We start from the raw sequence: 25,593 nt of genomic DNA, 5'->3' as shown, positions 1-25,593 counted from the left end.
CATTTTAATGACATCTCCCCATAATCCCTTCCTGTCTATTTGGCACTCTCTGGGCCCATGTGCGCCTGTCCTACTTTTCTCTCTCTGAATCCTTCTCTGAGCTCAGGGTTGGTTCATTCTGTCCTTCTGTGCACTCCCTGCAGACGTTCCTGCCTGCGGGGCCCAGGCAGTTCCAGCCTTGCCATCCCCCCTTGTTAACACTGAGCCCAGATTTCCCTCGTGTAAAGCCTCAACTGGCCTGGAGCCCCTCTGATTCCTTAGGGTGCCCTGGGAGCAGAAGGTAGGGAATACTGTGTCCCACAAACATTTCTTGAGCCCCTTTTATTTGTGTGTGGCCCCAAGCCGGGCCAAGCTGAGAACAAGGAGGTGAATGAGTCAGGGGAAGTGGCAAATACGTAAATAGTACAGCCGTCCAATATGACAGAAGCTGCCCTGGAAGGAGGCCCAGGGGCCCCCAGAAGCCCTGACCAGCCTGATTATAAAAATACCAAAAAGGAGGGGAGACTCGGGCTGGGCCTCAGAGGATGCATAGGAGTGTACTGGGCAGACAGAGTCGGGAAGGGAGTTGATGGCAGGAGGAAGAGAGAAAAAGCATGCTGTGTCTAAGCAATGGTGAGGACCTCTGCACAGGTCAGGGGCTGGTGTCTGGACTCCAGGGAAGGATAGGGAAGGAGCCAGGGCTGGAAACACAGGTTGTCACTTGATCACGAGGGTCCTGCAGTGCCAGTCCATGGAGGGTGGCCTTTACCCTGGGAGCAGTGGGAGTCCAAGGGCTCAGCAAGTTTGAATGGGAGCAAGATCAGCCTGCAACTATGGGGGGCAGCACAGAGGTGGCCACCATGGTCCAGGTGATTGCTGACAGTGGCTCACCTAGGACAGGGGCACTGGGGCTGCAGGCCAGCAGACAGAACCAGGAGACAGACTGTAAGATACATCAGACCTGGGACTCATTAGATGTGGAGGGTGAGGTAGAGGGAGGAGTCGGTGATGATTGCCGGGCTTCTGTCCTGTGTGACTGTGGGCATATATTGAACACTAAGCTTCTGGCTACAATATCATAAGTACTTTGGGCTTTTGGGCCATTTGGTTCACCAAAGCTGTCAAAGACAATACATAAGTGAATGGGCATTGCTGTGTTATGACAGCAATTTTTTTTTTTATAATAACAGGTTGGTCATGGCCAGAGTCTGCCAACCTCTGAGCTACAAACAACAACAAAAACAACAACAAAAGCCATCTCAAGCTTTAACAATAAAATGGGTTAACCTACGTAACAGAGAAAGTTCAGAATTCGAGTGGACATCAGGCACAGTTCAATCAGGGTTTTCATTCTGCCATAGCTTGCGTGTCCTGAATTGCAATCCTCTGCTATTCCTGAGTCAACCCATTTTTGCTGGTAAAACAACTTTTATTGTTAAGGTTAACTAACAGCCCATAAAGACTTGTAGGGGTTCATAACAGCATTATTTGTAATAGCCAAAATTTCAAATGCCTGTAACCAGTGAACAAATAAACAAAATATCATATACATATTACATTATATACACGAATACATACGTATGAATGTTTTACATATATATATCCGTAACACGGACTATTACTCAGCATTAAGAAGGAACGAAGCACTGAGAGGGGCAACAGAGAGATGGACATAAAAACCAATATGCTGAGTGGAAGAAGCTAGACATACAAAAGACTACACATGTTCCCATTTAAATGAACTTTCTAGAAAAGGAAAAGACAAAACCAAAGAGGCAGAAAACAGATCAGCAGTTGCCTGGGGCCTGGCATGGGAGTAGGGAATGACTGCAAATGTGCACAAAGAAATTCAGGGTTGTGGTAATGGCTGCGTACTGTATACATTGATAAAACTCAAAATGAATTCTTAGGCAAACTTTATGGTATATAAACGACATCTCAGTGAAGCTGTTTTTTAAAAAGGCTGATGGGGACAAAGGGACTGCTGTGGCATAACCACCAGTGTCCACACAGAGGACAGCGGTGCCACTGACTCGTCAGGGGACGGAGTGGCAAGGGCAGGCCTGAGGGCAAGTGCCAAGGTCGCTCTGGACACACTGGGTAGGAGGTGCTTCTGGGGCATCAGAGTGGCATCCAGAAGAGCTCTGGGGGAAAGGCCAGGGACAGAACTGGGGGTCTGGGGACTGTGGGTGTTCAGGGAGACACCAAAGCGCTGACAGCTGAGTCCCCAAGAGAGGGTGTGGCCTGAGAGAAGGCAGGGGACAGAGCCCTGGATCATCCAGGGGACCGGTGGAGGAAGAGAAGCCACAAAGGCCGGGATGAGGCAGCCAGAGAGGCGGGGCTACTGGGGGCCCAGCCTGCGGGAGACGGCGCTGCCCCAGGTGCGCATGAGAACTGGTCACCAGGTGGACCATGGGAGGTCCTGGTGGCTCTGGTGAGAATGACCACAGAGGGGTGGGACGTGCTCCAGGCTGCGGAGCGTGAGGCGTAAATCAAGTCGGCTGAGCATCACCAAAAGCCCTAAAGAGCTCCGCTCGGGGGAGCAGGAGGGAATGGGGTGGCTAGGGCCGCACCAGGGAAGAGGCGGCAGAAGCAGGTCAGGAAGTAAATGTGGACAGAGGCCATGGTCTACACTCCTGACAGGAGTAGCTGGGTAGAGGATGAGACATGTCAGTGTGGGGGCAGAGGCGGCCATTCCAAGCTCCAGCACACACGCCTGGAACCGGGCAGCCTGCCCGAGGCCTGTGCCGCCACACCCCAGCCAACCGCTACTCACGCCTGGGAGATGGCTCCTGGTCTCCTGGGTGTTGATGCTCTGTTTTTTATTCCAGACCCCACCCCCACCCACCAAGGGTCCTGGCCCTCTGAGACAGACTCTGTGTGGGCTTTGCAGGAAGTATCAGTGGGAAAGCTCTTGGTATTACCGGCAGCTCAGCTCGGGCATCTCCTCCCCCCGCCAGATCACCAGGATGCCCACCAGCCCAGAGGGCATGGGACAGGTCCCTATCAAGGGCCTCCTATTTTCCAGCTCTGCAAACAGTGTTTAGGTTGCTCTTCCCCACAGCCCTGACAGGTTGTCATCATTATATCCATTTGGCTGACAGGAAGAATGAGACTCAGAGAGGCTGAATGGCTCACCTAAGGTCACACAGCCAATAGGTGGTAGAACTGGGGCTGGCACCCAGGTCAGCCTGCCTCAAGAGCCTGTCCCTTTGTCCCACAGATAAAGGGTGTGGAAAACAAAAAAGGACGGTGGGAGGCATGAGGGAGGGCAGGGCAGTGTTCTGAACTGCAAAGTGGTGGACTCAGGTTCCAGCATCAGATCTGCTCTCGTGGCCAGGGTGAGTCGCTCTCCCACATGGGCCTCAGTTTCTCCAGCCGTACAATGAACGCTAGGCCTCTTGTGGCTGCCCCACACTGAGTTCTGGGAACAGGTGCTTACTGGAGACACATCTGTCTGCCTTCTGTGGTGGAAATAAGCAAATGTTCCTACAAGGTCAGCAGCAGAGAAAGGCCGCGGTATTGGGAAGAAGGCAGAATGGGGCTCTTCTTATCATGCTGGACCCTGGAGGAGCCGCCCCCAGGAAATACAGCCCAGCCCAGCCCAGATGCTGGCTCAGCCACTCTGCTGGAACAAAGCCTCAGCCTGAAGTCACTGTGCAGGAGCTGCTTCCAGGAGCCGCCCCCCTTCTCAGCCATCCCAGCAGGACCTGCCATGGGCGGGGGTGGGGGGTTCTGCACAAATCCCTCCTCTTTCTCCGCTGTGGCTGCCCTGTATGTAAGCTGCTCCAGAGGAGCAGCTCTCTGGGCCAGCTTCCTTCCCCTCAGCTCAGAGCATCCCAGAACCCCCCAGCCTACCCCTCCTCCCCACCCCCCACAACTGCAGGCCCCTTGGAGTCTCCTGGCTGCCTCAGCACCTCCATGGGAGATGGCTAAAGGACAACCCATTAGAGTGAGAGTCAAGCTCTTCCAAAAGGAATGAGAGGCCCAGAGAGGGTAGGTGCCTAAGCAAGGCCACACAGCAGACATGGGGGGCCAGCACAGACCCTGAGCCTCCTGACTTCCCAGCTCATTTCTGTGGCGCCTTCCGGAGGTTTTCATGATGGAAACGCTTTTATGCTTCTTCATGCCCTTGTGCTCAGAACTCAGACCTGCATCCTGATTTTCAGTTCACCGCACACGCTTCCAGGGAAATGTGTCCCACATGAAATGACCATGAGGGATCCTGGCTCGGTCCCCTTTTCTGCCAGCACAGGTGACCTCAGTCAGCCTTGAGGATTTTAACACCAACTTCACCCTCTCTCTCCCTCACCTCTCCCTCCTTCCTACTCTCTCTCCCCATACTCAACCCATCGGGCTGTCTCTACCTTCAAAACATCTTCAGAATCCAACCAGTGCCTGCTACCTCTACCTCTGCCACCTATCCTGGTCCCAGCCTCCCCACGGGCTCCCACCTCCACTCTTGGTCCCTTCAGCCTGGTCTCTACAAAGCAACCAGAGGGTCCCGTTAGGATACAAGTCTCTGCTCAAAGCCCTTGGCTGCCCTCATCTCACTCAGAGTGAAAGCCAAAGAACCTTGCTTTGGCATACGGGGCCCCCCACACCTGGCCTCTGCCCTCACTGCCCACCACTCTCCTCGCCAGCCCTGCGTTGCCTCCACGCTGGCCTCACAGCTGCTCTTCATCACCCACAAAGATCCCAGGCCTTACTGTTTCCACCATAGGGAGCATTCCTCCTTAGATATCCAGATGCCTCCTGTCTTCCTTGTGTGACCTCCTCCGAGAGGCTGTCCTGGACCTGGGCCCCAATCCTCCCTCTCACCCTCCCCTCATTCTCTAACCCCTCACCCTCCCCACTACCCCACCACGGCCATACATCATCCTTACTGGCTGGCTTGGATGAGCCCATCCCTAAAGTAAGCCTGGGACAGAATGCAGCCTCTTTTCGCCACCGATACAACTCCAGCCCTCCGACCTAGGGACTGGCATGCAGTAGGTGCTCAATAAGTATTCTTTGAGCAAATGAAAGAATGACACCTAGCACCTGCGCCACTGCCTTGAGGGGTGCCCACCCTTTCCAGCCCCATTACTGCAGCAGGCCAGCCCCCATCCAGGGCGTCGGCATGAAGATAAGTGATCCCAGCAGCGGCAGGAGGTGCAGCCCCCTCCTCTGTGCCAGGCCACCAGTCCCCCCAACTCTGGGGATTCTCCTCTATTATTCCCGTTTCACAGAGGAGCAACCAGAAGCTCCAAGCACTGGAATGACTTGCCTGAGGTCAGACAGCCAGCAGGTGCTAGAGGGGAGATTAAAACTTCAATCTGTTGGGCCCACAGACACCCACCCCCAAACCTAGCTGCCCTGGCCTGCATCTGACCCCTCATGCCTTCAGGGGTCCTGCGTGGGAGGCTCATGGTGCTGCCAGGTGACAGGCAGGGTGGCACCCTGGTAGTAGTGCTCCCCCCCCCCACACACACACACTGACTGGCCTCTGGGGGCAGCAGAGACCTCATACCTAGGGGGGAGAGGTCAGACAGTGAGCGCCGGCGTCCCCCTCTGGCCCCTCTGGCAAAGGGGAGATGGAACCCCCTCAGAGCACCTCACCTCCTTGTCATCTGCTGGTGGGAAGCTCTTAATAATCACCTACTGTGTGCAGAAGCCTGTGCAGAGGCCGGCGCTGATGCTTGTGGGAACAAAGGGATGTTACCACCCGTCCCCTCCCCACCTGCTGGTATAGTGGGGAAGCCCTTTGCCAGCCAGCATGTCATCTGATTCTCCCCACAGACATAACAAGTAAGTCATCTTGGCCCCATTTTACAGACCAGGAAAGTGAGGTACACATTTTTATCAGTCACCTGTAAATCTAGGCAACTGAGGAAGCTAAATTCTGAGTCTCCAGAGTGTCAGGATGGTGCAGGTGCTGGTAAAGGGAGGGAATGTCCCCGGGGCCAGGAGGATGGACAAGATCACAGAGGGCCACCCCTGCTGCCCTTCCCAGAAGGGACTGTCCTCACCATGACCCAGGCCCTTGCTTCCACCTCCCCAAGCCCCCTGAGACACTCACCCACTACCTCATTGGGCCCCCACATCCACGCAGGGACTGCTTGTCCAGTACATGAGAAACTGGTGTCAAGAGTGAGATGGGGTCAGGCATGCCCAAGGTCAAGGTGAGGGAAGGGAACAAAACAGCTTGGCACATGTCTGCCTCCTGCCTCCCTGTGCAGATTGCTTTCCTATCCCCAGGTACCTCCTCCAAACAGCCACTCGGGACCTATAGGCTGAAAATGTGGCAACTGTGAGTCACTGGTGCACTGGCTTGTTGGAAGCCCGTGGGGAAGAGGGGTTGGTGTGACCACCATGGTGCCCAGTCGGGTTGCTCCTCCAGAGGCAGGAAAACGGAGCTAAGGTGGTAAGGACGTTGGTGTGCAATCCATCTCCTGGGGATGCTGGGGACGCTGCTCTCCTAAAATACATTGGAGAATTCAGCTCCCTAAGAAATAGCTATTATTTACTGAGGCAATGACCATTTACTTTATTATCCAAACAAGAACACTTATAAGATTGAAAGGGAAGCTGTTAATAATTACTCCAAGGCTGACTTGGGAAAATCATGACATGGGCACATTCTTTGTGGAACACCTCCTATGTGGCAGGATGAATGCTGAACAGCTGACGTGTCCCTTCCCTTTCTCTCCTCACCGTGACCCACGGAAAGATACCGCAGCCACGCTCAACTCCTGTTCCTCTATCATGCCTGAGTTTCCGCCTCTGGAGTCCCTGCCTTGGGCCAAGGTACTGAAAGCTCCAGTTACAAGACAGAACCCCTCACCTACTGGACCCCATCCCTTCAATAATCAACCCGTTTTCAGCCACTGTGACTTCAGCATAGATTCATTTCATAGGGAATACATTTCAAGGTCAGGCTGTGAGTGAGTTCTAAGAGGACAGAGGTGGGTGGGAGAGCCCTGGGGCTGAGGAGGGGGATCACTGGGGTTGGAGGTGAAACAAATGGGTCCGAAGACGTTGGCGTGATGGAAGGAAAATAGAGAAAGTGAGTAAAGGGGATTGTATAAGACACAGCATTCGAGGCCCTTGGCAATCCAGACACACCCCACCTACTCCTCTGAATATACCATCTACTCGCTCATCCCACACCACACACCAGGCACAACCTGTTTTTCCTGCCTCCATCACTTTGTGCGTGCTGCTTCCCCATCCACGATGCCATCTGCCAATCTCAGCTGGGCAACATCCTCCCCACTCTTCAAGGCCTGCTAGAAACACCACTACCTCCAGGAGGCCTTCCCTGATGGCTCCTCCTCTGAGAATAGCACTTGCTCAGGCTTCTCGTGCCTGTGGAATGAGGCCCAAAGACCAGCAGAGAACAAGCAAGGCTGTCTCATCGGCCCGCCCCACCTATGGCTGCTGGGCCGTTCCTCGCTGATCTCAAGGTAACCACAACAACTTCCTACCACAGATGATAAGCATGGGGTGCCCAGAATAATATAGACCCTGGACTCTGTCCAGACAGGGTTGGATCCCCTGGACCAGGGATTTGCATTGTCAAGTCTCTCCAAGGGATTCCAATGCATGTTAAATTTCAAGGCAAATGTCCACTAGAATGAAACAAATGTAACAGAATTAGGAAGCAGGTGTCCCTGAAATCCTAAAGGAAAGCCCTCTGATGGGGGCTGGCAGGCAGATTCTATTCCTTCATTCACCGTTTATTATTTTTAAGTAAACTTTACACCCAAAGTGGGGCTCAGACTCACAACCCCGAGATCAAGAGATGCATGCTCTACAGACTAAGCCAGCCATTTATTAAGCACGCAGCAATCAGCAAAAAAGACAACAGCCGACATTGACCAGCACTCATCACATGCAAGGCTCAGTGCTCATATCCTCTGAGCAAATCTTCAAACAATCCTGCTGGGCAGGTGCCATCATTCTCCTGTTTCACAGATGAAGAAACTAAGGCTTAGAGAGGAGTGACCTGCCTGAGGCCTCACAGCCAGTAAGTGAAAGAGCTGGGATTTGAAGCCAGGTTAGCTGGCCCTAGAGTCCACACTCTAACCACCTCGGTGTCCACCAGCCCTGGGATATGGCCATGAACAAATGGCCTGTCCCCAGTTTGTCTCTAGCAGGGAAGAGACACCAAACACACAAACAGCACATACTTTCAAATTATAGCACTTGTGAGATTGGAAAAGAAGTGATTCTTCCAGAAGGCAATTGCTGGGGGTGGGGGAGAGGGGAGTTAACCTACTGCAGATCTCCCTGAGGATGATCCCTTTGCCTCAGTTTTCTCATCTATATAATGGAGCAGTGGGGCCAGCTGAGCCCTAAGAACTTTCCAGCTGCCACATCCTAGGAACCCAACCTTCTTTTCCCTGCACCTTTGTTTCCTCTTCTGTACAGTGGACTAGAAGGAAAGCAGAGCAAAGCAGAGTCAGTGGACTGGAAGGACTGCACAGTCAGCAGTCAGGAGAGGAGCAGTGGACCCTTCGAACTCAGCCTCTGGGCTTCCCAAGACCAAGTGAACCTGGTGTTCTTAGTGCTGGGCCTTTGGGAATGTACCTGCCACCCATTGTTACAATGATGCCAGAACCTAGGATGGGGAGATGTTGATGCTGGGACCTGGAAGTGGTTCCTTGGCTCCTCCTCTTCCAGAAGGAACAGCCTCTACATCCAGCAGACTCACTGAGCCAGTGGAAGGGACAGACACTTGGCTTTGCTAATTCATCCAGAGCCCTGCTGTCTCCACGTGGTTAGGATGAAGTGGAGGGCCCAAACCCATGAAAAGGACTGCGGCGCACAGCCACTGGGTGTGCTGTCCATGGTGCTGAAACGCCAGCAAGGCTTTTGAGACTGGATCCCCTCCCCCCAGGACAGCCAGCTCTGCTGGGGGCTAGGAATTCAAGAAGGAAAATGAGTGCCTAGGGATAGGCAGAGGACTATGACCAGGGCTCCACATTTTCCAGCAGTGTGATTTCAAGGGAGCCCTTTGCCTCTCTGCGCCTCCGTTCCCTTAATGTAAAAATGGGCACAGTAACCACACTGACTTCAGGAGTCTGAAGTGAAGAGTGAATGCAGAGGCAATACATTCCCATGGTGCGTGGAGGGGACCATGGGAATGCTGGCCATTACTGTTAGATTGTGTGCCTCCTATTCTGGGAGGCTAACTGTAGTGGGTGCTGCTGTGTGCCTGGTCTTCCAAGAATTTTACTTGCTTCTACTCACAGAAATTCTATAAAGTAGTACACTAAAATGGGGTAAGAATAAAGATGAACATTCTGAAGCACAGACAGGTGAAGTCAGTTGCCCAAAATCACAGAGCTAGTGAAGTGGGGAGCAGAGATTCAGACCAGTGAACTTTGGAAACCACTGAGTCTATTCCACTCCACTCCCACTGTCCAGATGGGGAAACTATGGACCAGGACCAGAGAGAGTCCGAACTTACAAGTCCCCAGAAAACCCAAGATCCCACCTCTCAGTCAGATCTCTTCCTACTGCTGCAAGTCAGACTCCCCTCAGCAAGGTGAACCGGACACCTCCATGTCCACAGCAGCTAGAACTGCAGGCAGGCAGTACCCTCTACAGTGATCCTTCTGCCCTGCTGGAGGGTCCTCTGTCAAAGGCAGAGACACGAAGTGGCTGGGGACAATGTGTGCCAGCTGTGGCCACAGGCTAGCAGCCACTCCATATCCACCAGTGCCCTTGCCAGCAGGCATCCCAGTGCTGCGGAGAGGGCGGGGCCAGGGCAGCGCTGCTGGGGCCCCTCTAGCTCTGGCCTGGTTTCCCAGGAAAGAGAAGACCCAGACATGGACCCAAGCTGTTCCCGTCCCAAATTTCCTGCTGCATGGAGTGCGTGCAGGCAAGCATGCACTCACAGATATAGCTCAAATCCGCCCAATAGGGGGCTCCTGGCAGCCTCAAAACCCTCATTCCCCACCCCCCAATAAGAAGGTGCAGCCTTTATCTCTGGTGGGGATAAGGGGAAAGTGACGTATTAAGCCAGAAACCTGGCTTCCTACCCAAGCTCTGTTCCTTCTAAGCTTGGGTGACCTTGAGCAAGTTACAAAGTTGGTCTGATGTGGTATTGCCTCTATGAAACGGGGTTTCTGGGCCTTAGTATGGGGCATCAAGCAGATCATGGACTGGAATGGGTTTTGAGACATTAGAATTGGTCACTGCCCACGGGGGTTGAGAAGCTTAAAGGAGGAATCCCGGGGAAAATCCCAGCTCCAGGATTGGGTCTTCCTTAGCTACTTTTGCCCCAAAGTCTGCAGCAGCTGCCTTCCCAGACTCCCCTTTTCCCACATGCCCACCCCAATTCTCTTTCACATCAAGGTGGGAGGTGTCTTTGGAAAATGTAAAACAGAGCTGCTAGAGCCCTCCTGGCGCCCTTAGGTAAGGGCCACACTCCTAGCTGGGGCCCATAAAACCTCACGGGGTCTGATCAGCCCCTGTTCTCTCACCGGCATCACTTCCCCTTCCTTGCCCCCTCATTCAGCCCCAGCAGTCACCTGTCCTCCTGACTCTTCCCTGAACAAACCAGCCTCTGTCCCACCTCCTAGCTCATGGCCCTGCTGGTCTCCCACCTGGCTCAGTCTCCCCCAGCACTCACACAAATGACTGGTTCCTCCCATCCTTCAGGGCTTAGAATAAGTGTCACCTCCTCTGAGAGGCCTTCCCTGGCCACCCTGAAGTCTAAAGTACTTCCCAACCCCATGCAATGGCTCTGGCTTTTGGTTTCTGCTGCTAATCGGAGGAAGAAGCCTCTCGCCTGCAAATAACAGGAGAACAAAATGTGTGCGCCAGGCAGCCTGGGGTATGTCTCTGTCTGGATGCAAGAGGCAGAGTAATAGGTCCTGACAGTGAGGAATCCCTCAGCTGAGTGACCTTGGACATGTCCCCTGCCCTCCATGAACCTCAGTTTCCCCACCAGGACCATGGGACAGAGGAGCCAATTTTGAGCCCCTTCCAGTTGGCCAGGGTGGCCTCCTTCCAGGCCCTGCCTTGCGCTGACCCATTTTTCTGAGGCTTCTCCAAGCTCAGACAGTTGCTTTCCGAGGGCCCCAATCCCATAAATCATATTTGATTTCATGGAACAGGGCAGCTGCTGGCGCCTAGGCATTTTGTGGCCATTAATCAACATTGGCCATATCCAGGCAGATACAAGGCAGCTTTGCAGGAGCTGGGCCTGGCCTTCAAGGTGGGGGAACATGCTAAGCTGAAGTGCCCAGCCCCTAACAGACTCTCCTGACCCTGAGAGGTCCCTACACACCTGTCTCCCCTGCCTTTCCCACTCCCCATTCAGTCAACAGGTACTCCCATTACTCTCTGAGGGGCCACACGTTCAGCCTCCTAGGTCCTCACAGTGTGCAGACAGGAATCATCCTGTACCCCACTTTATCACAGAGGAGTCTGAGAGGAGGAGTGACTTGCCCCAGGTCACACAGCAAGTGTGTGGAGGCCCCTGGATCTGAAGCTTCTGATCTTTGTTCCTTCCCCTGGGGAGACCCCAGCCCAGGGAGAGGAAATGGGGCAGCACACTGAGCCACCCCCCAGATCCATCCAACCCCAGGAAGGCCCCAGCTGACTGCTGTGCCTGTCTTCACAGCCTCCTCTCCTGACCTCAGGAGTCCGTTTCAGCTGCCAGGGGTTCCTGGGAAATTAAACCTCTCATCCCCAACATCCTGGGTCCAACAGGCTGCCTCTGTTCCCCTTCTTCAATCTGCTCAAAGAAATGAGGAAATCGAATGAGGTGTCCCTGGGGAGCTGAGCCCGTACTGCCAGTTGGCAGGAAGGCAGGAAGCTGCCGTGGTGCCCACTGGGTGCTGAGGACAGTGCCCCAGCAGCCTCTGAAAGGCCCAGAGACGAAAGCTAGGGTGACAGGCCAGCTCTTCCCTCAATGTCTGAGTGACTATGGAAGAAGGCTGGCTTCCCATCTTCTCATCCAAACAATATTTACCAAGTGCCTACTGTGTGCGTCAGAGTACAGGGAGCCCAGTGGCCTATGCGTACAGGCTCTGGGCAGAAGGCTCTGGGCAGGAGGCCCCGTCAAATCCGCCTCCTCCCTGCAGGAGCTGCCGGTTTCATCTTCTCTAAAACAGGAATGAGGGAAACCACGCCGCTGTCCCAGGGTTACTGGGGGACTGCAGGCTTCCGAAGGTGGTTGCGTCGTGCCTGGCGCCCACTAAGTGCTCAGTAAGTGCCAGGTGTTTCCCCTGTCTCTGTGGGTCTGTGCCAGGCACCGGGTTAGAGCACTGAACAAGACAGACGTGGACTCTGAGAGCTCACAGAGCTTACTTTCTAGCAAAGACGAGAGAAAAAAACTGCTAAAATAGGAGTGGTAATCCATGTCTCAAGGGCCTGGGACCGAGAAAACTAGGCGGCTGAGACCGGGTGACGGAAGGTCCCCATCTGAAAAGGACAGCGCGCTGAGAGCCTTGACAGGTAGAACTGGGGCAATGTACGCAGAGGGGACAGTTGGGCAAGACCCCCGAGGGAAGGGGCAGCTTGGTACAGTGTCCGAGGACCTGAAAAAAGAGCTGTTGTAGGCAGGGAGGACCGAACGAGGGGAAGAGTGTTCTCTCTGCGGGCCTGGGTTTCGCTCTCTCTGCAAGAGGGCATGGAAGGGCTTCCAGGCTCCCCAGCTACCGCCGGAACTGGAACCCTGGAACCGGAGGAGCCTGGGGGAGCAGTGGGAGGTGCTCCGGGAGGCCTGGCCCAAATGGCTCCATGTGACCTTGGCCTTGTCCCCTTCCCCTTCAGCCCCTAGGGCTGACTCAAAGCTACCAGTGGTGCCTGACTCACCACTTCAGTGACAGCTAATTATGCCGCCCCCTCCGCCCGCTGAATCCCAGCACCTGCGGGAAGCATTTTGGCTCCTGTCCCCCCTCACCGGGAAGCTGTGTCCCCCACTCCCACCCAACTTCGCACATGTCTCTCCGTCCTGCCTCCGGGGGGTGGGATGGGGGCACAAACCACACCTCTGACGCGCTGTGGCCACTTTATTAACCGCAGGGTCCGCAGTGCCCTGAGACCAGTGGAGACCCCGGACCTGAGCTGGAGACACATGTCCCAGGGCTCTGGGCATGGGGCTAGAGATCATAGGGAGCCCCTGGTGGCTTCCTCCCTGAGCCTCCCCATCCCCATCATATGCCCCTGGAAGGGGGAGTCACAGAAGTTCTGCTCATGATGCCTCTGCTCTGTAAAACCAGTGATGTCCACGCCCAGTCCTCCGTGTGTGTGTGGGGGGGGGTGTCACAGGGGCACCCCTCTTCTGTACCATCCCCACTTCCGGAAGAGCCAGACTTTGCTGAGGGAGGGAGGGAGTGCAGCGACTGGCGGGCAGCCAGGAAGAGGGAGGAGCTGACACGGGGATGTGAGGGACTGCCCCACCCCACATCTACTTGGGGTTCCATTTCCAGAAGCAGAGGTCATTGGGAATCTAGGCCTCCCTCTACCATGGGGGCAGGGGGAGACACCACCCCTCAGAGGGCAGACTGGCATAATCATGAAGACTGTCCTGAGCATGAATATGCTAATCAGACACCACTGGCTACTACAGGTTCCTCTGCCTTCCCTGCTCTAGCCTCCAGCTCTGCTGCCCCCCCTTCCATCTGGCTCATCCTGAGCCAGTCTCCCAGCCTCTCCCCAGGCCTTCCAACTAGCCCTGCTCCCTCCTGCCTGTGTACCTCTACTGCACCAGTCCCGGCTACCACAAAGCTCCTTCTTCACCTGGGCAGCTGTCACTCACTCTTAAGCACTTAGCTCAGGTGAGGCTTCCCCCGAGGATGACTTCCCAAACCCCCACAAGGTGGGGAAACCTCTGCTTTATTGCACGGTTGCATTCATTTATTTCTGTGGTCATTTGATGACTGTCCCCCTCACGGGACTGTCTCCCTGAAGGCAGAAGGTCTGGACAGGGCCTCATGCCCAGGTAGTGCTCGATAAATATTTACTAAGTGAATGACTGGTGTTTTGGGCTATTGTTCCAGCAGACTCCATACAGGCCTCTTTGCCTCTCCCCTGCATTCATAGCTGATTCCCGACCAGCAACCAGATCTGAGCAGACAACTCTCCTCACTCGTGTCCACTACATCACACATAATTTAAGAAGCTTCCCCCTTGCTTCTCTGACCTGCTCCCCACCCCCGATTCCTGAACAGTCAAGGACATGAGGTTCACAGCGTGCAGGCCACAGAACTAGGGCAGGAACTTGGGCCTGCCTGGCCCCGCCCTCTTGGGGCCTCCGCTTTCTCATCTTGGAATAGGCCAGTCTCCATCCCCTCATGGCCTAGTGATGAGGAGGAGGGGAAACCGAGCCAGGTCAGGGCCTCTGCCTGCCTGATAGGGTCACTGGCTCCCCCACCATTCCTAGCACAGGCAGCAGGCAACAACCGGCCTAGGTCTTCTTCCACTGGGAGAGGCTGAAAGGGCACAGAACGTAGATGAGTGGGTGCCCCCTGTGGGCCCTCCAAGGGACAGAGCAGGAAGATAAGTCTGGGCTTCAAACTGTCTGGGTGTGGAAGCTCCTTCTTCAGAGAGGAGGTGTAATCACTACAGCTCTGCCTACTGCTTAGGATCCCAGAGCCAGGAAGCGCCAGAGAAGCTGCTGTCCCCATATCCCTAGATCTAGGCCTGAAGCCCACTCTCTGGAAGGAAACTGTTGACCCACCTCCCCTAGGGGTGTCTGTTCAATGCTGAGTGGCTAAAGCTTCCCTGTTACCCTGGTCTCCTCCCTTCCTTCCTCAACTTCTGGGGGATGCCTGCTCATTCTTTAAGCCCCAAATCTGGACAGCCTTCTCAGGGCCCGTCCCCAGCCGTCCCAACCACGTCCCCCAACGCAAGCAACTTCAGTCCCACACACAGCACAGCACCTGGACACAATCGTGCTGCTTGAATGGATTCTTGCACAAATGGGCAGTAACCCCTGAAACTTCGTGGGCTCTGGCTTTGCCCGCAGGGCTGGAACAAGGGTGGCCTCCCATGGGTACGTGAATAATGCCGGCGTTGAATCTGGGCTCTGTCCCTGGCAAGCAACTAAACCTTTCTGAGTCTCAGTTTCTAATTTGCAAAGTGGTTTAGCCATCCCTGTCTAGGGGCGGCGGGGGGGGGGGGGGGGGGGGGGGGGGGGGGGGGGATGCTATTGCTGCTTAAGCCTCATCCTCCTTCTCTCGCTCACTTTCTCAGCTCCCAGCCCCGCCCCCCCAAATCCAAAAGCTTCTAATGGATGAGCTGTTGAGAGGAGGCAGCAGTGTGGGCACAGCAGGGAGAGGGCAGAGACAGAGATGAGGTGCTGGTGGGGGGCCCATGCGGGAGGCCAGCTTGCTTCTAGCAGCCCCAGGAAGAAGGGGGTGTTTCTGCATTGGGCAGGAGCAAAGACGGACTGATGCTCTGCTTGGACTCAAGGCCACAGTCAAGTGGGAGTACATCAAGGGAGCCAAAGAAACTAGAGAAACGGGAGAGGCTGATGGTGGATGGAGCCTCCTTCTGGGCCGAGGAGGGCCCTCTGGTTACCGAGTCCCTGGAATTGCTGGACCCCAATATCCCTCCCCCAATAGTCCCACCCAATGCCACATGTCAGGGAAGTCTGCAAACCAGGGGAGTCACTCAGCCACAACACCTGTGGGTCCTACATGCTAGCTACCATTCTAGGGACTGGAAATAAGAGGTGAGCGAGACAGTGGTTGCTGACCCTGAAGGCCTGTGGGAGAAATGGAAATCAAACAAATGTATACTATGTCAGGGTAGGGCCACTGTCATGAGGCCGAACAAAACAGGATAAGCAGTGGAACAAGGGGCCTCTTTGATGAGGTGACATTTGAACCCAGGCCTGAATGAAGCGAGGGAGAAAGTTCTGCAAGTATTTACAAGTTCCAGGCAGAAGGAACAGCAAATGCAAAGGCCCTGGGGAAGAAAAGTGATAATTGCTGGAGCTACCAACATTGGTCCAGAGATGAAGCACAGTAGGGGACGTTAGCAATTGTCAACCAGGTGACCATGGGGGTGAGACACTTCAGCTCTGTAGCCTTTGTCTCCCTATCAGTCAGATGCGCACAGAAAGATGTCTCTGGTGGTTATGAAGATGAAAGTGGAGGCAGGGCCCTCTAGCTCAGGGTAACACACAACAGATGTTTCCTAAATATGGACTGGTTGGGCAAACCCTCTAAAGGAAACTGCGGGGGGCGAAGGGAATCTGGCCACAGGACAAGAGCAACTGTTAGGAAAAGGGGTCTTACAAAAGGGCTGCCTTATAGACCTTCCTTCCACAGCATTCCTCTTGGACCTGATCTGCTGGGTCCTGCCAACCCAGGGAGTCAATCAGCAGTTGGAGGCAAGGGACCAGGCCCCTAGCAGGGAAGGCTCAGACAGCTGAGAACCCAGGTCCCAGGGAGGAGGGGGCGAAGGCTTCCCAGAGGGGGCACAGGCACACCTGGATCTGGAAGGACATCAGGTGGGCAAGGATGGAGGGAGGCACCACAGACGGAGTCAGCACGTGCAAAGGGAAAGAGCAGGTCAAATCTCCAGCATGTTCTGGGACAAGAGGAGGAACTGGAGAGAGAAGAGTGATAACAGTGGGTCAGGGCAGCTCATGTTTACAGAGCACCTGCTGTGTGAGCCTCCCTGGACCAGCACAGACGACAACATCAGCTCCATTTACAGAGGGTTCAATGTGGGCCAGAGGCTTGGGTCTTCTCTTTATTCCCTTAACAACCCAATGAGGCAAAGACTCAGCATCCCCATCTCATAGATGAGCAAACTGAGACCGCGGGCCATTAAGCAATTTGGCCCAAGGCCCTGATACCAGTAAATGGCAAAGACAAGACACAAACCCAGACATGTCTCATAAGCTCTCCACCACTGGGCCCACAGCCTCCTGCAGGAAAGGGCACTGGGAGCCATGGAAGGTTCTGAGCAGGAAACTAGTCATGTCATCTGGTCTGGAAATAGCCTGTGGTTGCATTACTGAAGGAGGGCTGGGGCCCGACAGTAGATGCTGCCACACCATCTTAGTGGCAGGAGCCCTGCCTTAAGTCTTTGTGCAGAAGGGGCCACGGGCTCCAGAGCAAAAGCCCCTGGCTCTGTGAGGAATGGAGTAAGCCCTCAGCAAGGCTTCTTCCCTCCACCCCAGGAGCTCAGGCGTCAGCTCCAACCTGCAGCTTTAATTAAAAGGCCTTTTCAAACCATTAGCAGCAATAATAATAAAACCCCAAATAGGAACAATAAAACAGTACGACTGTCAGAGAATTAAAATGGGCACCTGGCGTTCTGCCACCCCCAGGGGGCAATTTGGGGCGCAGGCAGGAGGCACGATTTTCACCTCCAGTAGACACGTCAGTCCCACACACTGGCTGCGAGGAACTGGCTTCAAGAAAGGGACCACCCTGTGCCAGGGACCCAGCAGTCCCCGGGCCGCTTTGGTGACCCTCATGAGGGGGGGCGGCATGGGTTCTGTGCCCCAGTCCCCACCCCCACCCTGGTATCAGAGCCAGGGTCCCCCACATCCAGGGCTCAGCCAGACCTTCGTGAGTTCCTTCACTCAGCCTGGAACAAAAGCCACAAAAATCGAACTGGCCCCTCACCTGCACGACCCCAGCCCCCGTTCTGATGAGATCTACCTTCATCTCCACCAGGCTCCTACCCCAGGTCTCCAGCTTCAAGTGGGCCTCTACACACAGCTCAGAAACTCAACCCTGCCCCTTCTGCCACCCCCCCAACCCTGTCAGAGGCTCCCCCTATCCTCTGGCGCACTCCCCTCACCCTGGCCCTGGGGTGACACCCCCATCTCATTCTTTCCTTGAGTGAGCCCAGACTTTCTCCACCTCAGGCCCCATGCAGGCACCCTGCAGGCCACCCTGCAGGCCACAACCTCCCCGCCCCCCACCATAGGGCAGAGCTCAGCCCCAACAGCACTTCTCAAAGCCTCTGACCCTCACCCACCCAGGCCCCTCCGTTCCTTTCCACGCTGTAGCATTTTTATCACTTTCTTGTTTGGTCACCCTCTGCTCCTCTCATGAGAGCCCTGTGAAAGCGCCAACTGGGTCTGGCCTTGCTCACAGCTGTGACCAAAGACCTAGACTGTGCCGGGCACACAGTAAGTGCTCAATCAATGCTTGCTAAATCTCTGTCCGGGGGTGGAGGGGGCAGTGGCCTTCCAGCCTCCCTGGGTTTCCTGCTCCTCCTGCCTCTGCAGCCAGCTTCTACGGAGACCAGTTTCTCGACATTCCAAGCCTTTGTCTTCACTCAGTAATGGCAGGGGCTGGAAGGGGTGGGGGTGGGGGGCAGAAGATGGTCTCCAGAGATTTCAGATCTAGATTTCTCCCATTTGACAAACACTTGTCACCGGTTCCTTGGTGCTGCCCCTGAGCTGGGTACACAGACTACAGAGCCTGCAACCCATCTTTGGGTGGGGAGGCCACCAGGAGAGACCTTGTCAGAAAAACCTGTGTTACAAAGTGCCGCGTGAAGTACAGAGCAGAGATGGGGCACTTTGGGGGGGCTGGGAAGACACAGCCCCATGCTCATTCGAATCCTCATCCCACTGTCCACCTCGGGCAGGTGACCTCAGCTCTCTGAGCTGTGGGTTTCCTCATGAACATATGGGAGAAACCTGCCTTCTGTGGGGCCACAAGGAATCAAAGCCATACCATGGCTAAAGGACAGAGCACAGTGCCCAAAGCATTGTTTATGTACTGGTGGACAAGGGGCTCTGAGAGAGGCAGGTGTGACTACCTGAAGGAATCCAGGAAGGCTTCCAGGAGGAGGTGACTGGCCCTAAGTCCTGAGAAATGTGCAGGAATTCAGGAGGTCTGAGGGAAAAGCACAAGAAAAGGTGGAGCACGGAGCTGGGGGAACAGAGAGCAGACACTCCCTGTGGCCTCAGCACCAGAGAAGCCCGTGAAGGTTTGGGATGCCACGCCTGAAGGGGAGTGGTCCTTACCCCAAAGACACTAGCTCATGGAATGGCCTTTTTTTTTTTTTTTTTTTTTAAGCCTTTAAAAAAAAAACACAAAAAACCTTTATTAACTCCCTATTATGAAAAATTTCACACACACCCAAATGCAAGGAGAGAAGAGCTGCATTTACAGGGAGTACTGGAAGCAGGGTGAGTAGGGAGCCGGATGCCCAGGCTCTCTCTGAACTCCACCCCCTGCTCTCTCTGGCTCCAAAGTGAGGCCAGATGGCCTCGGAGGGTGCCGCGAGGCCAGCAGCTCCGAAGTCCCCCACCTTCTCCACCAGCCCAGGCAGAGTCTGAACCAGCCATGTCCCGTAGTCAGAGCTGGGGGAAGCAGCTTTCTTTTACTAACCAGTGCAGAAGAGAAAGAAATTAAGTCTTTTTCCAGCCAGACTACATTTCCTGCATCTGAGAGGGTGAGAATTTGCTCTTGGAAGGAAAGAAAGAGTCTCCTGTCTGGAGCTTCCTTTTTGAAGCGCCATGAATATACAAGGCTGGCAGAGAGGGCTCTTTGAGATGCTAACAAGCCGCTTTACCTTAGGAAATTGAGGTCATTGAGGGGGCTGTGACTGGTGGCGGGCAGGGGTGGGAAAGGACAACCCAGTGCTGACGGGAGGCAACTCTGTTCTCTGAGCCTTCATTTTCTCACCTGTGAAATGGGGACACAACCTCCCTGGGCTGCCGGAGGCAGAATATGATGCAAAGTGACACTCCCAACATGGTACCTGAGACTCAATCATCCACCCAACACCAACTGGTGCTTATTTCACGTTCTGGGAACCCCAGGGCTGGGAGGGACTGTTGGGGGCAGTTAGTGGTAGAGGAAAATGGGTTTCACAACCTATCTGACCCAGGTTCAAATCCTTGCTCTGTCTGCCACTAGCTCTGTGCCCTTGGGCAAAAAAAAAAAAAAAAAAAAAAAATCACCTCCTTGTGCCTCAGTTTCCCTATCAGTAAAACAGAAAGAATTCTGTTTACCTATCATGGGTGTTATGCAGACGAAATGAGCTTAGATAAAACTTTCATCACTATTAATACACACAGCAAATTTTAGTGCTGGAGGTTCATGATTATGTCAGCTTGGGTCCCTCCCTGTAGCTGAGGTCTGGCTGAGTGGAGTGGAGGTGGTGGGAAGAAGCATGGTCAAGACAGGAGAAAGCCTGCAGGCTGTCGGGAGAGGGACCCTGGATATGAGCCCACTTCTTACTGAAGCAGATGAGGGAAGAAGGGTATGAACCCTTTGCCTTGTCCAACCCCTGATTCATGCCTCATCCCCAAGCCAACCACATTGCTCAATGCCTACAACGATGACAGGCCCAGTCTCCTCATGGCGCCCCTTTCCAGATGGAAAGACTCATGAAATGCAAATACGGTCACATTCCCTCCTCCCTCCAAGTTCTCCAATGACTCTCCAAGGACAAGTCCTTCCTACAGCTGAATGCATGCCCCTGTTATATTTATGACCTCATCTCCTGCTATCTGCCCCCCCCCACTCTTCCAGCCACACCTAAATACACTGGGCAGTCTCCTTGGCACACAGTAGGTGCTCAGTAAACATCTGTTGAAAACTGTGAGTGAATAAGCGAAAGGAAGCCGAGGAAGTCTGCTGCTAGGGAAACCCCCTTCCCTGGCCCCTCTCCCCAGGGACCGAGTGCCTGGCAGTGGTTGGGCAGGCAGGGGGCCAGCAGCCGGGAGGACCCCTGCCCAGCTCCTAATGCTGCCCAGACTGCAGGTCTAATTGCTACAACTCTGGAACAAAGCGAATTAATGAGGCAGATTAATGTTCTCCTGTCATTCCTGTTCCCTCCACAGCCGTCAGGGAGCTGGAGGAGGGCAGCTGGATCTTCTTCAGGGGATGCTTTTGGGTGGCTGAGGCACCTGACCCCAAACCAGCCTGGCCACACGGTCTCTTCCACTCTTTTTCTTGCTCCCTGATGCCACAAGCCATCCACAAAAAGAAGGGAACAAATATTAGGTGTTGTGGGCACTGGACATGGGGATCCATTCATTCTTCATGAGGTAGAAATTACTGTCCTCGCTGGTGAGACGGGGGTGTCTGAGGCCCAGGAGGTGCAGCTGGGCTGAGATGTCTGTCTCGTATCATGCTCCAATTTGTGAGGGAGATGGAGCCCGCTTTAGACAGGCCAGTCCCTTCTCTTCACCACCTGCTCCGAAGGCAATGATGGACAACTATAATAATACTAGTGACAATAGTAACAGGGACAACAGACAACATTTACTGTCTGCTGGACATCATGCCAACAACCACAAAGTCACTAAAGCTTCAACAGCCCTATGAGGTAGAGCATACTACATGCCCGTTATACAGATGAGGAAACTGAGGCACAGAAAAGTAAAGGTGCTTGGCTGAGGTCACATGGTGTGTAGAAGGGTCTGGCTTTCCAATCTATATTCACCACTACCTCCCTCCAGGGCCTCCCTTTGGATACCAACTCAGGCTCTGGCCTCAGGGGTGTGGGGCTGGTCAGCAGGCCCTTCTCCTGACTGCTGCCCCCACCTCTGGCCTGGCCCATTGGGTTCCTCATTGCCTGCAAAGGTGGGCTTTGCAAGAATGACACACATTGTGTTTTAACTGTCCCCATTCGTTCCTTATTACAAAACAATATATGCTCACAATAAGAAACTGGAAGAAAATAGGCATTTGGAAAATAAAATTATTCCTCTCCAAGAGATGACCACTTTTGATATTTTGGTGTATGTCCTCTAACCTTTATTTTTATATATGATCACCATCAAGACAACCCCCCGCCCCCGCCAGCAGCACAAGACTTGCTCTATGCTTGGCCCTGTGCTGAGCATCGTGTACAAATTATCTTGTGAAATTATAATTTTATATATATATCTATAGATATATATAACATATATCTATAGATATATATATAAATATATATATATTTATAGATAAGCTAACAGAGGTTCAGAGAGGTAAAGTCACTTGTCTGAGATCACAGAGCTGGTCGCTGGTATAGCCAAGTTCAAACTTACATATCTTGGCTCCAATGATCTGAACTGTTCTCTTACTGTAACTCCTAGAGCTGGAATTGCTCCATCAAGCATATGCAAAATTCAAAGCTTTGGGCCCTTTTACGAAGATGGCACCTGCCCCTCCCAAAGCCGAAGCCAAAGCAAAGGCTTTGAAAGCCAAGAAAGCGGTGCTTAAAGGCGTCCACAGTCACAAAAAAAAGAAGATCCGCACATCACCTTCGTTCCGATGACCCAAGACTCTGCCTCTCCGAAGGCAACCCAAATACTCTCGAAAGAGCGCCCCCAGGAGAAACAAGCTTGAGCACTATGCCATCATCAAGTTCCCCCTGACTACTGAGTCAGCCATGAAGAAAATTGAAGACAACAACACACTTGTGTTCATTGTGGATGTCAAGACTGACAAGCACCAGATCAAACAGACTGTGAAGAAGCTCTATGACATTGATGTAGCCAAGGTCAACACCTTAATCAGGCCTGATGGAGAGAAGAAGGCATACGTTCGGCTGGCCCCTGTCTATGATGCTTTGGATGCTGCCAACAAAATTGGGATCATCTAAACTGAGTCCAGCTGGCTAAATCTAAATACAGTTTTTTCATGATAAAAAAAAAAATTCAAACCTTTGGGATAATTCTACACAAACCTACCCTAAAAAGGAGGGGAAGTGCCAACTTACACCCTTGCCCAATAGAGTCTAAAAATCTATTTCCCCATACTCTTGTCCATGGTGAATTTTATGTTTCTTAATTTGCTGGTTTGATAGTTTTTTTTTTAAAGTTCTTATTTATTTATTTGTTAGAGAGAGAGGGCAAGCACAAGCAGGGAGAGTGGCAGACAGAAGGAGAAGCAGGCTCCCCTCTGAGCAGCGAGTCCAATGCAGAACTTGATCCCAGGACCCTGGTGAAGACAGACACTTCACCCACTGAGCCACCCAGGCATCCCTAAATTTGCCAGTCTGATATATAAACAAGACATACCTTCACTGTTTTTCATTTCCTTAACTTGACTAATGTTTTTGGTCTCTGTGTATATCTGGGGCCCACTTGACCTGCCTGCTGCCCCATGTCTCAGCACAGAGGTGCCTAGGAGAAGCTGAGCCATCAGGTTAAGCATCATACCCAGCCACCTGACATCTTGGCCACTCTGTCACTGAGTATTTTGACCTTAAAAGTGAGTCCTTCCTGGAAAATAGAATGTCCTGGAATGCAGGTATCCCTTAGCCTACTTGACATATAGGAAAATTGAGTCAGGAGTAGTCTCCTCCAAGTTTTTGGCCCTGAGAGTAGTTCCTCTGTCCTGGAGTCTCAAGAAATTCAATGACTCCAAGGACAAGAAATACAAAGAAAATTACACCAAGGTAAATCATAACCAAGTTGTTCAAACCAGGGATAAAAAGAAAATCTGAAAAGCAGTCAGTTAAAAAAAAAAAAAAGGTACTGAGGGGCAAAGATAAGAATGACAGCAGATTTCTTGTCAAAAATAACACAAGCAAGAAGACAACATCCTTGAAGTAGTGGAAAAAAAAAAAAAAAAACCTGTCAACTTAGAATTCTATATCCAGCAAACATAACTTTCCAAAAATAAAGGTTAAAATAAAGACTTTTTCAAACATAGAAAAGATGAAAGAATTCACCATCAGTAGACCCACACTACAAGAAATGTTAAAGTCTTTTAGGCTAAAGGAAAATGATACCAGAGAGAAATACACATCTATAAATTGGAATGAAGACCACTGGAAATAGCAATTACATAGGTAAAAATATAGGATTATTTTTCTCACCATTTAAATCTCTTTAAAAATAACTGTTCAGGCAAAAATGTTAACAATCTAATGTCAAGTTTATAATATATATAAAAATAAAATACATAATATTAAGAGCACAAAATGTAACATTCTTATGCTATACATGAAGTGATATAATATCATTTAAAAATAGACCATTATGAGTTAAAGATGCATACTATAAACTACATTGTAAGGGGTGCCTGGGTGGCTCTGTGGGTTAAAACCTCTGTCTTTGGCTCAGGTCATGATCCCAGGGTCCTGGGATTGAGCCTTGCATCAGGCTCTTTGCTCAGCGGGGAGCCTGCTTCTTCCTCTCTCCCTGCCTGCCTCTCTGACAACTTGTAATCTCTGTCTGTCAAATAAATAGATAAAATCTTTAAAAAAACAAACGAACAAAAAACAACGAAAAATCTGTATATTGTTAAGGGAGAAAATCATAAAAACATTTAATTAATCCTAAAGAAGGCAGAAAAAGAGGAAAAGGATGAACAGAACAGAGAGAAAACAAAAATAACAAGATAAAAGATTTAAACCTAATCATATTAATAATCACATTATATACAAATGGTCTAAATATCTCAACAAAAACACAGAGATTTTCTGGTTTTAAAAAACAGAACCAATTACATGTTGCCTATAAGAAATGCATTTCAAACATAAAAATACAAATGAGTTAAGAGAACAGAATTTTATACACCATTTTTATACTAATCAAAAGAAAATTGGAGGGCTATAATAACATCAGAAAAAGTAAATTTGGGGCAATAAAGAACATCATTTCATGATTATAAAGAGGTCAATCCATCATGAAGGATAAGAAATCCCAAATACTTATGCATTTACTATTAAAGCCTCAAAATATGTGAAACAAAAAGTGGTAAAAATGCAAGGAGAAATAGACAAATCTCCAATTATAATCAGAGATTTATATTCCCCTCCCTTAATAATTGATAGAACAAGTAAACAGAAAATAAATACAGAATATTTGAACAACGCTATCAATCAGCTTGACTTAACTGACATCTATAGAGCACTCTACACAATAATAGCACAATACATACTCTTTTATGGAATATTCACCAAAATGGACCACATTCTGGGGCCATTAAACAAGTTTCCACACATTACAAGATTCAAGTCATAAAAAATATGCTCTATGATCACAACGAAATTAAAATAAAAATCAGTAACAGAGAAACCCAAAGAAAATCCCCAAATATTTGGAAATGAAATAACATACTTCTAAATAATTCATGGGTCAAAAGAGAACCAAAAGGGAAATCAGAAAATATTTTCAGCCAAATAAAAATGAAAACAAGGCAACAAAAAATTTGCTGCTAAAGGGCAATATTTAGAGGAATCTTTATAGCACCAAATGCCTATATTAGAGAAGACAGGTTTCAAATCAATGACCTCACTTTCACCTTTAAAAAACTTAAGAGCATTGGGGCCACTTAAGAACAGTGGGTTAATGCCTCTGCCTTCAGCTCAGGTCATGATCCCAGGGTCCTGGGATCGAGCCCCGCATCAGGCTCTCTGCTCAGCAGGGAGCCTGCTTCCTCCTCTCTCTGCCTGCCTCTCTGCTTACTTGTGATCTCTCTCTCTGTCAAATAAATAAATAAAATCTTTTAAAAAAATTAAAAACTTAAGAACAAATTAAACAAAACTAAGTAGGGGAAAAGACATAATAAAGATCACAATAGAAATCAGTAAGAGAGGAAATGAAAAAGCAGTAGAGAAAAATCAATGACACCAAAAGTTGATTCTCTGAAAAGATCAATAAAATCAATAAATCTCTAACCATACTGAAAAAAATAAAATATAAAAGACATTTTATAAGAAAGTTTACAGACAAAATAT

General features: G+C 51.5%; 1 protein-coding gene and 1 pseudogene across 3 annotated transcripts in view; one reads left to right on the top strand and one right to left on the bottom strand.

Annotated features, from left to right (window-relative positions):
• DLGAP4 (DLG associated protein 4) overlaps window positions 1–25,593 on the bottom strand; it is a 192,487-nt gene that overhangs the window by 144,747 nt on the left and 22,147 nt on the right. The window lies entirely within an intron of this gene.
• Window positions 22,057–22,550, top strand: LOC132022436 (large ribosomal subunit protein uL23-like; annotated as a pseudogene).

The sequence above is a fragment of the Mustela nigripes genome, chromosome 7 (genome assembly GCF_022355385.1).
Source record: "Mustela nigripes isolate SB6536 chromosome 7, MUSNIG.SB6536, whole genome shotgun sequence".
NCBI classification, from domain to species: domain Eukaryota; kingdom Metazoa; phylum Chordata; class Mammalia; order Carnivora; family Mustelidae; genus Mustela; species Mustela nigripes.
This window is presented reverse-complemented; position numbering and strand designations above follow the sequence as displayed.